General features: G+C 54.3%; 1 protein-coding gene and 1 long non-coding RNA gene across 10 annotated transcripts in view; one reads left to right on the top strand and one right to left on the bottom strand.

The window, feature by feature from the left end:
- The window catches only part of LOC147576526 (uncharacterized), a 126,027-nt gene that overhangs the window by 35,829 nt on the left and 76,327 nt on the right, over positions 1–13,871 (top strand). The window lies entirely within an intron of this gene.
- On the bottom strand, positions 7,510–11,192 carry LOC147576528 (uncharacterized). Its single transcript, XR_015240863.1, has 3 exons — positions 10,581–11,192; positions 9,232–9,354; positions 7,510–7,784 (listed from the first exon to the last, which is right to left on the bottom strand). It is a non-coding gene; the product is annotated as an uncharacterized LOC147576528 (long non-coding RNA).

Raw genomic sequence — 13,871 nt, 5'->3', positions numbered from 1 at the left:
GAACAGAGGTCGGAGGGAGGGAAGGTTTGATATAGACGTTTGGAGGATGGAAGGGATTGACCGGGCTTTTGGGGGGTGAGAAAGGCAGGGTTCCCGACTGCTTCTGAGGTTCCAGCTTAGAGAGAACCCAGCTGAGCGGCCACAGCGTCAGTTTTTGAGCGTCCTGACTTCCGGCCTGGTCCACTCTCTCGTTAGGAAACCCAGCAGATGTAGCTTCTGATCCCAATCCCTCCTCTATCAGCCTTGCCGCCTCAGAAAAGGCCCTTCCCCTCTCTGGGCTTCTAGGCTCCAGTTTCCTTATCTGGAAATGGGATAACCAGAGGCAGGGCTGTGTGTTTCAGGTGGGTCCCAGCAGGAAACAGACTGATCGCTCACACTGGATGACTTAAAAGAGAGTTTGATAAAGGGACCGTCTACAGAGATCTGGGTGGGATGTAGGGAAATCTCAAGGGACAGTGCTGTGCCCCAGGTGACAGTGGTCCCCGCTACCACCCCCAGGCCGGTGTGGGGAAGGCTGCCTGGCAGGAGCCGTGAATGCCGGCCGCCCCTTCATTGCCATCCTGAGCCCTGGGCCTGGGGCCTTGGGCAGTGTGTGCCCTGGGGACGGAGTGTGTGACAGTCAGCCTATGCAAAGGTCAGCATGGATTCACACCCCTGACCCCAGCCGTCCCGGATGGAGAGGCCAAGGCAAGCTGCTGATACAAAATCAAATTTATCCCAAGTTCACCAGCAGGACCTCAGATGATCTTTTTCCCTTTCTGCGCCCCATCCCTCTGCACCTCTCATTTTCTTTCTGCCACCTCTTTCCCTCTCCCCCCACCTTTCTCCTCTTCCTCCTCCTTCCTCCTCTCTCCTCTCTCTGTCCTGGCCCAGACCCCCACTTTCAACCTCCCTCAACACCTAACACTTTCAAAGAACTACTCCCCAGTCAGAATGCCCACTCTTTTGACTTAACGTTTCCGGAGAAGGAGGGAGGGGAGGGAGGTGTGGAGTTAGTTGTTTAGTTAGTTGGGGCCCCAGCCACCCTGGGAACTGAGTCTAATGAACAGGGGCTCTCAGGGGCTCTCAGGGGCTCCCGCGGGTGGACAGGCTTCGCATTCCGTGAATGCCCGGGGTTCCTGGCCATCCGGAGCAATTGGCCCACCTGCCCGGCAGCCGGGACCGTCCAGGGAGGTGGTGGTCAGTCCTGAGGGTGACCGGCTGCTCTGGGTGTGTGCTGAGGGACAGGGGGTCGGCCAGAGCATCGGCACTATTTCGGGTGACCGGTGAGGGACCAGGAAAGACAGGAACCAACGAGATGGGATTGGCGTGTGCTAGGCACTGGGCAAAGGGCTTTCACCTGCATGAATTCTCACGTTGGCCAGCCACAGCACTCACCATTATAGATCAGGAAAGCGATACAGGGGGGGCCAGCTGAGAGCTCGTGTCTGTGGAGGGTCCTGTGAGGAGCAGGAAGCAAGTAGAGTGCAGGCCAGTAACCCTGTGGGTTGGGTGCCTACCGCGCGCCAGGCACGGGGCTGTTCTCAGGAGGACTGTTGTCGTCTCGTACGATTCCAGAAGGGAGTGGATGTGGCTGGTGGTCAAAAACCTGGGATGTCAGGGCTGGATGTCAGGCATCTTCTAGAAGCCCAAACGCTCCGTTGAACAGATGGGCCACTGAGTCCCGGAGGGAGGAGGTGGCTTCCCCAAGCGCATGGGGGGTCTTCACCTTCTACCTCACTGCAGTATTTCTCCAGGACGTGTGTCCTGCTTCCAGTCTCCCCTGTGTCGAAGTTGATTTTTATTCCCCTCCTCAAACAATTAAGCTTTAATATACCAAAAACCTAAGGTTGAAAAAGAAGATTCCTCTCTGTGACACAAGCCATCAGCTACCTTCTGGGGTTTCCTCACTTCCTTCTTCTCGAAAGGGCTCAGGTTGGAAGTTGCAGAGGACCCAGCCATCAGGGGTGCTGGCCAAAGCCGCCACCCCGGAGCAGGCGATGGGGAGCCAGAAATGCTCCAGGAAGGGAGGGGAAGGGTGCTGAGGTTGTCTACCGGGGGTCGGGCAGGCGTTGAGAGTTCTCTCTGGGGGTGTTGGTTTGGTGCTGACAGCACTGGAACATTCCTTTCCTCGCTGCTCCCTGAGGCACATCCCTGCACTGGTAGAATAAAGATTCCACGACAGCCCCCTGCCCCCCCAGGGACAATGGGTGCTCGAATCAACTGTAGTGCATGTAAATTCTTCCCAGAGAAGATCTCTTAAGGGGTCCAGGAGCCTCAGCAATGCAATGGAATGTTTGGATGTTTTTTAATTGTTCTGGAAGTAGGATCCATAGAGTTCATTGGATTATTTATTTATGTCGATGTATTTATTTACATGTTTTTAAAATTTATTTTCAAGGGAGCGCACGGGGGTGGGGGGAGGGGCAGAGAGAGAGAGGGAGACACAGAATCCGAAACAGGCTCCAGGCTCCCAGCCGTCAGCTCTAGAGCCCGACGCGGGGCTCGAACCCGCGGACCGCGAGATCATGACCTGAGCTGAAGTCGGACGCTTAACCGACTGAGCCACCCAGGCGCCTCTAGATTTATTTTTAAATGGCAAAAAGAAGGTGGATTTATTTGTATGCTTATTTTGTTATGAAATGTACATAAAGAAGAGTTGTGAAGTGTATTGCGTAACGTAAAGGATGATGAGACAGACACGGACCAATCATCCAGCTCGAGAAACAAGACACACTGGCACCGTCTCAGACACCCCCGGGGGCCCCTCCCAGATCGCATCTCCCTCCTTCCCCCTCACGACGACTACTCTCCTGAGTTCTTAAAAATTTATCATCCCCTTGCTTTCTCTATAGTTTTCCCACCTATGAACTCATTCCTAAACGACGTATTGTTTGGGCTATGCCCATTTTTGAACTTTTATTTTTTTATTTTTTTTTTCAACGTTTATTTATTTTTGGGACAGAGAGAGACAGAGCATGAACGGGGGAGGGGCAGAGAGAGAGGGAGACACAGAATCGGAAACAGGCTCCAGGCTCTGAGCCATCAGCCCAGAGCCCGACGCGGGGCTCGAACTCACGGACCGCGAGATCGTGACCTGGCTGAAGTCGGACGCTTAACCGACTGCGCCACGCAGGCGCCCTGATTTTTGAACTTTTAAACTGCAAAAGTTTATACTATACAAGGATTTATACTAGAAATACGCAGACTTGCTTTTCAAGCGCCACATTCCGTTGTTTCTGAGACCCATCCCTGTCGATGTGTGAACCTGAGGTCCGTTCCTTTTCTCTGCTCCATAGTCTGCCTTTAAGTAGCTCAACCACAGCTCGGCAGGCCCTGGACATTCGGGGTGTTTCCAGGATCTGAGACTCACGGACGGCGTTCTGTAGACATTCTCTTATACGTGTGTAAGGGTCTCTCTGGGGAAAACAACCAACGGGGTTGGGTTGGGTCGGATGGCTGGGTCACGGGTATGTGCATATCAGCTTTAGCCAAACCATCTCAAGAGTGTTCCCACCAATTTACATGCCCATCGGCCTTGAAGGAGAGTTCCAGTCTCCCTGCACCCCGCAGGTGCTGATGTTGTCAGGCATTTTTGGTTTTGTCAATCTGGCGAGTGTTTGGGGTGGGGGAGGGGTTGGTAATGTTATTTAATTTGCATTTCTTTAGCGTTTCATAAGACTGAGCACTTTTTACACATCCCTTGGCCACTGGGTTTCCTCCCTGTAGAGGACAGCTCCGATCTATCACCCACTTTTCTACTGAGTTGTAGGTTTTGTTATTGATTGATCCGTATAAGGTTTTTTGTTTGTTTCGCTTTTACATTCTAGACATCAATCCTTTGCCGTTATATGAATTGCAAATACCTTCTCACACCATGGTTTTTCTTTTGATTTGCGTTACCGTGTTTCCAAAGGGTCTATGACCCCAGAAAAGATTGATAACCACTTACATTAAGGTTCTGTAAACAGGAGGCATGTGAGCTAGAAAACCTCATACTTTTGTTAAGCCGAGTGGCATTACAGTGAATTGAACGGGAAATCAAAAATGTTGCCTTACGGGCACCTGGGAGGCTCAGTCGGTTGGGTGTCCCACTTCGGCTCAGGTCACGATCTTGCGGTTCGTGGGTTCGAGCCCCGCGTCGGGCTCTGTGCTGACAGCTCAGAGCCTGGAGCCTGCTTCAGATTCTGTGTCTCCCTCTCTCTCTGCCCCTCCCCTACTCACGTTCTGTCCCTCTCTCTCAAAAATAAATAAACGTTAAAAAAAAGTGTCACGGGAGCGCCTGGGTGGCTCAGTCGGTTAAGCATCTGACTTCAGCTCAGGTCACGATCTCGCGGTCCGTGAGTTCGAGCCCCACGTCAGGCTCTGGGCTGATGGCTCAGAGCCTGGAGCCTGCTTCCGATTCTGTGTCTCCCTCTCTCTCTGCCCCTCCCCCATTCATGCTCTGTCTCTCTCTGTCTCAAAAATAAATAAATGTTAAAAAAAAATTAAAAAAAAAAAAAGTGTCACCTTAAAAGTCAAGATTCTAGCTTCTTTTGAAATACCAGACTAGCCGGGCCTGTGGCTCCTGCATAGTGGGGGCCGCGAGTGGACACAGGGCCGGTGCTGTCCGTTACCCAAGTCCCTGTGGCTTCCCAGACGCCGAGGGTCCACTGCCACTTATCACCCTCGGGCGGCTTGGAGATTCCCTTCCACTGGCCTTTTCCAGTTGCGTATGTCATTTGTGGGCCTTCTCATGTGGTCAGCTCGCTGTCCCTCTGCACCCATCACCTGACACTACTCCATCTACTCCTGTGGCTGTCATTTCTGCTGTCACGTGGATGCGTCCGGTAGGACCACGACTTAGAACTGATCTCCGTCCTGAGTCCTGAGCAAGAGGAAATTTCACCTCATCTACGGAGCTGGTTTGATCAAGGCCTTTCCATAAGGACCTGGCTCCTTAAGGAGCGCGGAGAGGGAAGAAGGGCCCCAGAATCAGGTGCCATCGTCTGTTTGGGAGGACTGGTGGTGACCAATCAGACCGAGCCCATCGCCTTGATCCCCAGAAGAAGGAGAAGAGAGGGCTATGGCAGAGATACCTGGTTTCCTGTTTATCTGGGGACACCTCGATTCATATCGCATTTATATCCATTAGCGTGCTGAGCCTCGAAGGCCCAGACTCTGGGTGTCTGAGATAGAATGAAGTTATACAACCTGCTCCAGCTGGCTTTACACCCAATCTGGGAGGTTCGACAGGCCTGCAGCCAAGGGGCTCTTGAGCGCGGCTCATTTCTTGCACACTTACTCTGTACCAGCTGCTGTGCTGGGAGCTTTATGTGCAGCCTTATCGTCGCATCGACACAATTCCGCGTGGTGTAGCAACCCAGTCCTCATTTTCAGATGCAGAGATGGAAACCGTCAGGTGACCTAGCATCACGGAATACCGTAGGGGTCCCCCACTCAGGCGTTGGGAGTTCGACCTGTCTGGGTCCCAGCCCTGGCCCCGTTGTCTGGGTGTTCCCGGACAAATTACTGTTCCGGAGCCTCGACTTCCCCGCCGATCAAATGGGAATAATAACACACTTACGGCTCAAGGTTTGTGTGAGAAGCCGGTGAACGGTGTCGTGGAACATTTGGCACGGGACTCCCACAGAACAGGGATGAGAAGGAGCTGGGGTGCAAAGTCTAGTTCTCGCATCCCTGGCTTTCACCGTACCTTCTGCGAAAGCCCCCGCTCTCCCGTTCGCCACAGTCACAAAATGCCCGTTTCTTGCCCTGAACTGCCGACCCCTCCTCCCCACCCTTCTTCAGAGTCCTACTGTCCTGTGTAGGACACACAGACAGCTGTGGCTGGGCGGGCCCTGTGTCCATTCTGTGGGGCTGTGGGCTGTGGGAGGTTCTTTGGGGGAGCAGGGGGTGGATTTTTCTCCTGGGGTTAGTCCCTGCCCATCTTCACTGGAGAAAAACCGGGCGGGGCAGAAACATTCCAATTTCTCTTGGCATTTTCCGTTACTGTTTTCCTTCTCTCTCTGAGTGGCTATCCCATCAACCCCAGGCCATCAGCGAAGACGTGGATGGCCGCGTTCCCATGACCAGTCGGAGCGTATAGGACGTGAGCTACAGGCCTGCGGCGTGACGTGGAACTTGCTGTGTCGTCCTGGACAGATCTAGAAACTGGTCGTAGCAAAGCCCTTTCTGGCCTTTCCCCATTTGCTCTGAAGTCTGACCGGCCCACTGAGGTTGGCTGAGTTGATTTCAGCCCCCTGCGCCTCCCTCTTGAGTTGCACCTTCTACAGAAGCCTTCCCCGCCTCCCCAGAACAGTGTGGGAATGAAGAGTGGGCCTTAGGGGTCCGGCCGCCTGGGCTTGAACCCTAGTTCTGCCCCTCACTGGCTGTGTGTCCTGGGGAAAGTTACTGAACTTCTCTGTGTTTACGTCCTTATCTTAGGATGTCCTTATCTCAGGACAGAGCCCTGTGCAGGGCGGGCATTCTGTCTTGGCTGTCACTCTCGTCAGAGTCAGGCTTGTGCAAGAAGCATAGGCTTTCCCTGGGTCCTTCCACTAGCTTGCCCTGTGACTCTAGGTGTCTCTTGTAATCTCGCCAAGCCTGGTCTGGGTTGCCCCCCGGGAGAGCGGTTGCAGGACCCGCTTCGGGGGCATGAGATCCGTGTGTCTCGCAGGCCTCGTGCTCAGAAGGGCCTCCTGCTTGGCTATTCTCCACTATTGCCCTCCTGAAATGCCCAATAACTTTTAAGCCTTTAGCACCAGGTCCTGCATATCATGGCTTGCGTTACTCTCTCCTGTCTTGTGCCTCACCTTGGCTGGACTGGGCAGCAAGGCCCGTGGCTGGTCCGACAGGGGCCACCATGCACAGAATTCTGGAGGCTCCTGCTGGCTGTCGCTCCCCAGCCGTGGCTGATTCACCAGGCTCTGGGCCTCTACGGGCACAAGGGCCACTGTCCCCCGCCAGGTGACATGTGAGCTGTTTTCAGTGGAAACTTTTTAGCTTGGGATTCTGACCTCGGAGTGGGTTGATTTAGGCTATCTGCCGCCGTGGAACTGACCATAAATTTTCTGTGTATTAGGTGATTTCAAGGAAAAAAAAATCAATTTTAATAGCAGCGATCAAAACTGTAGAAACCCACAACTGCCATCATGGTGCTGCTTTACATCTGGGTTTGCAGGGCAGGAAGGCAGAGAGCCAGAGGGCCCCCAGCGCCCTGCTGGGGCAGGGGTGGGGGCGCGAGGGGGAGGGGTGGGGGGAGGGGACCCATCAGACTGGACCAAAGCCTCCTTGATAGCGGCTCTCCAGACGTAACATTTTGTGTTACCGCTGGTTAATCTTTAAGCCGGAATGTATTCTTTATTCAATGATAATTATGAATTGTTTCATAGCTAATTCATTCTCATGATTGAAACCCCAAAACCACAAAAGGATAGAGGGAGAAAAGTCTCCCTCCTGCCCTCCTTCCTGGAGGCAGCCCGTGTTCTCCGGGCTCTTGTGTGCTTCCGAGAGAGTTTATTTGTATTCGAGAAAAAAAAAAATTATGTATTTACACTCCTATATTTCACCCAGTTTAATACAAATGGTCAGATACAATGTCCACGGTCTGCACCTTGCTTTTTTGTGATGTATCTTGGAGACAGTTCTTCATTCGCTCAAGCTGAGTTTCTTTGTTCTTTTATATGGCTGCACGGTGGTCTGTTTAAAGAGCCCTACATTTATTTAACCGGTCTCCCTGGTTATGATGGATGGCAGGCTGTTTCCATTCTTTAGAGCTGTGTGTCTTGAACAAATTCTGTTCCCCCTCAGCTCACCGCTGACACCTGTTTAAGGGGCAAATGGCGCCTTTCCCTTTGTCGAGCCTTCCTTACACGCCGCCTGTTACAGCTCCAGCCGATTTCCAGGCGCGCTCCCTGGAGACACGGGCCCTCCTCTCTACCCTTCCTTTCCCTCTCCCAGCAACCTCCAGGAGTCCACGCTGAACCTCCATGTTCTACCCTCACCTCTCAGACACCCCTCTTTCCCTCCCCACCGCCACCTCCTGAGACCCAGGCTTCACTGTGTTGGGCTTGGACCGTTGCAGTACCTCTCCCTCCCGCTGATGGAAACCGCATCAGGTCACTCTCCCCCCCGCTTCCATGGGCGGATGCCCAGGAGATAAACCCCCAGCCTCCCCCCACCTCCTGCCGTCGTCTCCCATGCGTTATCCCACAACCACACTCCGAGCTCTTTCCGGTCTCCGATTATATGCACGTACTGCGCCTTCTGCCTACGACACCATACCCACGTCAGTACATTCCTTCACCTTCCTGACGCCCACTCCCTTGAAATCTCAGCTTCCTGGGCGCTCTTCCCCAGAGAGGCCTGCTCTGAGGTCCCACCGACAAGCAGTCGTCCACCAAGGTGGCCGCACGGCACCCTGTTCATTTCCTCACCTCATCCGTCCCTGTACGTAATGATACATTTGCGGTGTGTGCGTTTGGTTAGGGTCTGGTCCCCCCGCTATCATGTGATCTGTCTGCGGGCAGGGATGTGTGTCTTGTTCACAACTTTGTCTCTTGTCCTTAGTGTGGGACCTCAGCAGTGTTCGTCAAGTGAATGCACGGTTCTGAGCCCTCCGTCTTTGCCAGCCCTGCACTCAGCATTGGACCCCCCAAGTTTCCTAAACCAGAGGGGTGTGCACCTTCCTGGTAATATGACCCGATGAGGAAGGGCTAACTCTGCCACAGAGGAAGCCTGGAGGGATGAGGACCATTCCACGGGTGACAGAGAAGGGAAAGGGCTTTCAGGCAGAGGGTATAGCCTGAGCAAAGGTGCAGAGACATTAACGCTCACAGCCCGTCCGGGGAGAGGGTGTCTCCCAGCAGGGACACAGGTATGTGGTGAGAGGGGACAAGGCAAGCTAGGAAATTTCCCTGAGGTCCTGCCGTGGTGGGTCAAGGAGTTTGAATATTTTTGTTGTGTTTTATTTCTTTGCATCCCTAGCCCTTCTCTTGTGCTGGACAATACGGTGGGCGTGTAACGAAAAATCCCGGATGTAAACTGGTAACCCACGGTGTTACCTCTGTTTTACAAAAGGGGAGACCAATGGTCCCAGATTCCAAAGCGACTCGCCTTGCACCTGCTTACTCTCCTCGGTCGTATTTATTGGAAGCTCCTTGTATTCGTGAGGGGAACCCACGTTGCCGTAACAAAGAGACTTTCATTCCCCCCCCTCCCCGCCCCCACCCCACCGCCCAAATCCGGTAACGTAAAGAACAAAGACCTTACCTTTGGGTGAGTGGATCCCGTCACTCAGTCGTTTGGTGACTCAGGTTCTTCCCATCTCGTTTCTCCACCATTCCCTCGGGTGTTGTAAACATCTACGGGGTGAAGCTGGGTCTCAGCCATGTCCTGTTTGTAGACGGAAGGGAGGTGACAAGAGATCGAGGAGGAAACGTGCCCACTGTCTTAGAGGCTCCGTCTCAGATGGAGCACGCACCACTTTTGCTGACATAAAGTGCAAGGCAAGAACTCTGCCAACTGCAAAAAAGGCCAGGAAGTGTAGTCTAGCTGGGCGGCTGGGTGCCCACCTACAATCCCACTACTCGGGAGGAAGACGACAATGTGTCTGGTGGACGATTAGCCGAGGAACCTGCCATAGCAGACCCCAGGTCACCAGGAGCAGGTGGCTGGAGGCTTGGCTGGTGGGTGACGCCAGGTCCCTGTGCTCTCGTCACTCAGGGCATAGAGCCATGAGCTTTGCCCCTGCCTCCTGCCGGGGAGAGGACCTTGGGGTTCCCCTGGCTGTGTCTGCCCATTTCTCTGCACGGTACTCTCAGTGGTCCGACCCGGCCTCAGCCCCTCTGCTATCTTTCATTCTTGGCTGGCAATGGCTCTGAGCCAGACCTAGACCTTGGCCTTGCTACTCAGTAAAGAGACGTGCTCGGCAAGTTAAGCATCAGGGTCCATAGTCTAATGGTTCGTTGGGACTATGTGACAGGAGAAACACTTTTAAACACTTAGAAGCAAATTCTGAAATACAAGCCATTAATTACAAATCATTATTATCCGGTGATTAACATGGGCCCCAGCTATGGACTGGAATGTTTGCGTCCCCCCGACCAAATTTATAAACTGCATCTTAAGGCCCGCGATGGTGGGATTAGGAGGTGGGGCCTTTGGGAGATGATTCGGTCGTTAGGGGGAGCCCTTGTGAATGAGATTAGCGCCCTTGTTATAAAGGAGGCAGGAAAGATCCCTGGCCCTTCCCCCACTGGTGGTTGAAGCTAGAAAGCACCGGTCCATGAACCAGAGGCAGGCAGGCCCTCACCAGACACTGAATCTGCTGGTGCCTCGAGCTTGGACCTCCAGAACTGAGAGAAATATATTTCTGTTATTTATAAGCCATTCAGGCTACGGGATACTGTCACAACAGCCCGAGTGGGCTAAGACCAGTCCCCCAAAGACTTTCTTGCTAATATTGTAGTAGCCAAATAGGGGTCACTGTACGCACCCCAAAGTGATACACTTGCGTTCGAAAGTTCTGTAATATAAGTCCAAATGGACTTTGATCGCCAATAGTATAAAACCTCATTGATATTAAAATTAGCAATAGCTGATATTTATTGAGCACTTACCGCGTCTGGCGCTCTGTAGCACCTTGTATAGCGTCGTCTCCCATTTACTCATTACCACGCCTGAATGGAGCACTGTCATTAGCCCCGTTTTCAGACAAAGGTGCGGGGAGTTCGAGTGGTCACCTGACCAAGGCTGCGTAATCGGCACAGAGCAAAGCTAAGGTTTGATTGCAGCTCACCTCCAGAACCTTGGCTCCTAAGAAGCTGCTAGCCAAGGATCACGGAAGTAACTTTCCCTGAAGACCTACAAGGTGCTACCCGGCTTCTTGAACCTGGTGGCGCCCCGGGTCTGTCTCTCTCCCCATTTCAGCTGAAGAGATGGAGATACGGGAGGTCAAGTACACGCAGCTAGGGAGTTCTCTTGTTGGCCTCCCTCCCCTGCAGAGAACAGACGTTATGTGTGCCCTTGGTGGGGGGCTGGGGGGGGGGGGGTGACCCTCCTACATGGGCGACCCTTGGGATGCTCCACATTGCTGGGAAGGGAAACCTTGGCTCCTCTCCCCCTGAGAAAAGCCAGCAGGCCCTGAGATGGCCAGCAAATCTCCCCTCCGGCTCCTCTCCACGTCCACAACCACCTGCCTTGTCCTTCCCGCCTCCTCTTGTGGATCCAAGGGCTGAAGATTTCCTCCTCATTCTCTCCCTCCCACCCCTCCCCTTGCCCCTCCCACTCCAGCCTCTTCAAGCAGCCCCCCATCTTTCTGAAATGTTAGCAAACCAGGTAACGTCACCTTCTGCCTAGAACCCTCTCACGTGCCCAGTACCCTCGCAGTAAAGCCGCTGCTGGGCACCGGAGACTCTGCATGACCTGGCTTTGCCTCCGTTCCAGGCTGTTCCCATCTCCTCGTCTGTCACCCCCCTCCCCAGCCCCACGGGTGCTCCGCCGGCTGCAAATAAAAGGGGGGCGGGTGGAGCAAGGGCCTGCGAACAAATCAACTTGGAAAATTCCGTGTTCTCTATGCGTTCTTGGAAATCAGCCTGGTCTTCCCCAGATTTCTTTGATCGTGGCCGAAGGAATGTCCTGCACATCAGCTCCTTTGAGTCTGCTCCTGCGGCTGGATGGGCTCCCTTCCCTGCCCCGTACTTGCCCGCCTCCACACCTTTGCCCCTGCTCCCTTCGCCCACCACACCCCTGCCCAGAACACCCTCTCTGACCCCCCTCCCCCCAGGGAAACGTTTCAAGGTCCAACTCAAAAGCCGTATTCCCCACGAACCTTCCTGATTTCACTCCACTTGCGTTCCTCAACCTGTAGCGTTAGCCTGGGCCTCTCCCTGACCTTGAATTGTAAAGCCAGCCAGGATGTAGGGTCACCTGTGGTCTGACTCTGACTCCTCCCTGAACTATGAGTTTTTTAAGGCAAGGGACTGACGCTTAGCGTCCTTTCGTATCTCATATGGGGCCTGGCACGTTACAGGTGCTCTGCAAACATTCCTTGAGCAAGAACTGAGAAAGGAGACGCAAGGTGTGAAGAGCAAAGACCCTGCCCAGCCCCAGCTCTGGTTCCCACGGCAACCACCAGGGAGGGACACCAGGGAGGCTCTGAGGCCCCGGGGTCACCTGGCCTGACTCTGGGCATGGCGGACAGACCGAGAGGCTTCCCTGGCAGCTCAGGAGCAGGTGACGGGGACTCCAGTGCCGTCATGACAGGCTCTACGTGTCCGGTCTGGGCGTCCTTGGAGAAACGTGTCATCTGTCATCTGCAGATTGGCAGCAACGGAAGGACCCAGGGTAAGACTGCCTCACTTATAGCAGGTTGTATCCATCCTTTCCTGAGTCCAGAAATTGCACAGATTTGGGCCAGGACCCAAAGGAACATATTCTGGGGGCCACGGGCATGTGCCAGAACCAGGTCGCAAGCCCTGGGGCTCGCGTGGCCAGGCGGGCAGTGGGAATGACAGAAGTAGGCAGGGCAGAGTTCGAGCTCCTCTGGGAGAGCCCGGCCCTGCCTGGAGGGGGCGCCCTGCTCAGTGCCAGCCTGTGAAACCAACAGAGAATAGGCACCCGGAAAAGCCAGACCTTCTGATTTGTATGTGGATCTCCTGATTTAAAAAAAAAAAACTGCTTTGGGGCACCTGGGTGGCTCAGTTGGTTAGACGTCCAACATTGGCTCAGGTCATGATTTTGCGGTTCGTGAGTTCAAGCTTCACGTCGGGCTCTGTGCCGACAGCTCAGAGCCTGGAGCCTGCTTCGGATTCTGTGTCTCCCCCTCTCTCTGTCCCTCCCCTGCTCATGCTCTGACTCTCTCTCTCTCTCTCTCTCTCTCTCAAAAATAAATAAACATTAAAAATGTTTTTAAAAACATAAACATAGTATAATTATATACTATGTAAGAGTGTCCGACTTCGGCTCAGGTCATGATCTCGCGGTGTGTGGGTTCGAGCCCCGCGTCGGGCTCTGTGCTGACGGCTCGGAGCCTGGAGTCCGCTTCCGATTCTGTGTCTCCCGCTCTCTCTGCCCCTCCCCCGCCGCTCACAAATAAATACACATTTAAAACAGTTAAAACACTGGCTCAGAAACGCTAACATAGGTGAAAGCTGCGTATCAGTCCTGGGTTCAGCAAACGGTGCCGAATGTCAGCAGCACGTACCTGAGTTTTGTTCTAACGAGCACGTCAGAGTTGGGGCTCACGTTGGAAGTGGATGTCAGACGTGCACAGCAGCCACATATTCTACCCGAGGGGCTCTGAGCAGAGAGCCACGCGGCGGGTGCTGTGATGTGACACAAATATCTCGGTCCTGTGTCCACTCACACGTTGGTGTCAGCAGCCCGCCCTGCTGACCTGCCTGGCTCCAGCCCCTCCCCTGGCACGCTGCACCTGCCTGGCAGGGAAGGGTCGCGTTCTTTCTCTCAGAGCCCGGTGGCCCCACGGAAGCCTTTCCGCCCGCAGCCAATGGGTTGGGGACGCACGTATGTCCTAGCCCAGGCGTAGAGGTGTGCAGCTCTAAGTCAGGGGCCGTGGCACCCACTGCCCGAGTCCCTGCCCACCAAGACCCCCTCCCACACTCAGCCCCGCTCCCTGGAGAAGACACCTGTCACAGTCTCCTTCTCCAGCGGGCAGAGGCGGGGCCGAGAGAGGCCTGCTGCTATTGCGCGCATGACCCTTCACCAGGTGGTGTGGGGTGCAGGAGGGAGGCGGCGTGGCTGCTGTGTGGTCCCCCTCTGTCATTTGTGTCCTCGTCTCCTGGTGGCAGGCACGGCTCCCAACCAACCTTGGAACTGAGTGGACTGGGTGACGTGTCCCCTCCCCCTGACCACCCTGCCCCCGCCTCCATGCTTGGAGAGAGAGAGGGAGA

The sequence above is a fragment of the Puma concolor genome, chromosome D1 (genome assembly GCF_028749965.1).
Source record: "Puma concolor isolate L17-30 chromosome D1, mPumCon1.1.hap2, whole genome shotgun sequence".
NCBI classification, from domain to species: Eukaryota; Metazoa; Chordata; class Mammalia; order Carnivora; family Felidae; genus Puma; species Puma concolor.
The sequence above is the reverse complement of the archived record's forward strand: the minus strand, read 5'-3'. Positions and strand labels throughout refer to the sequence as shown.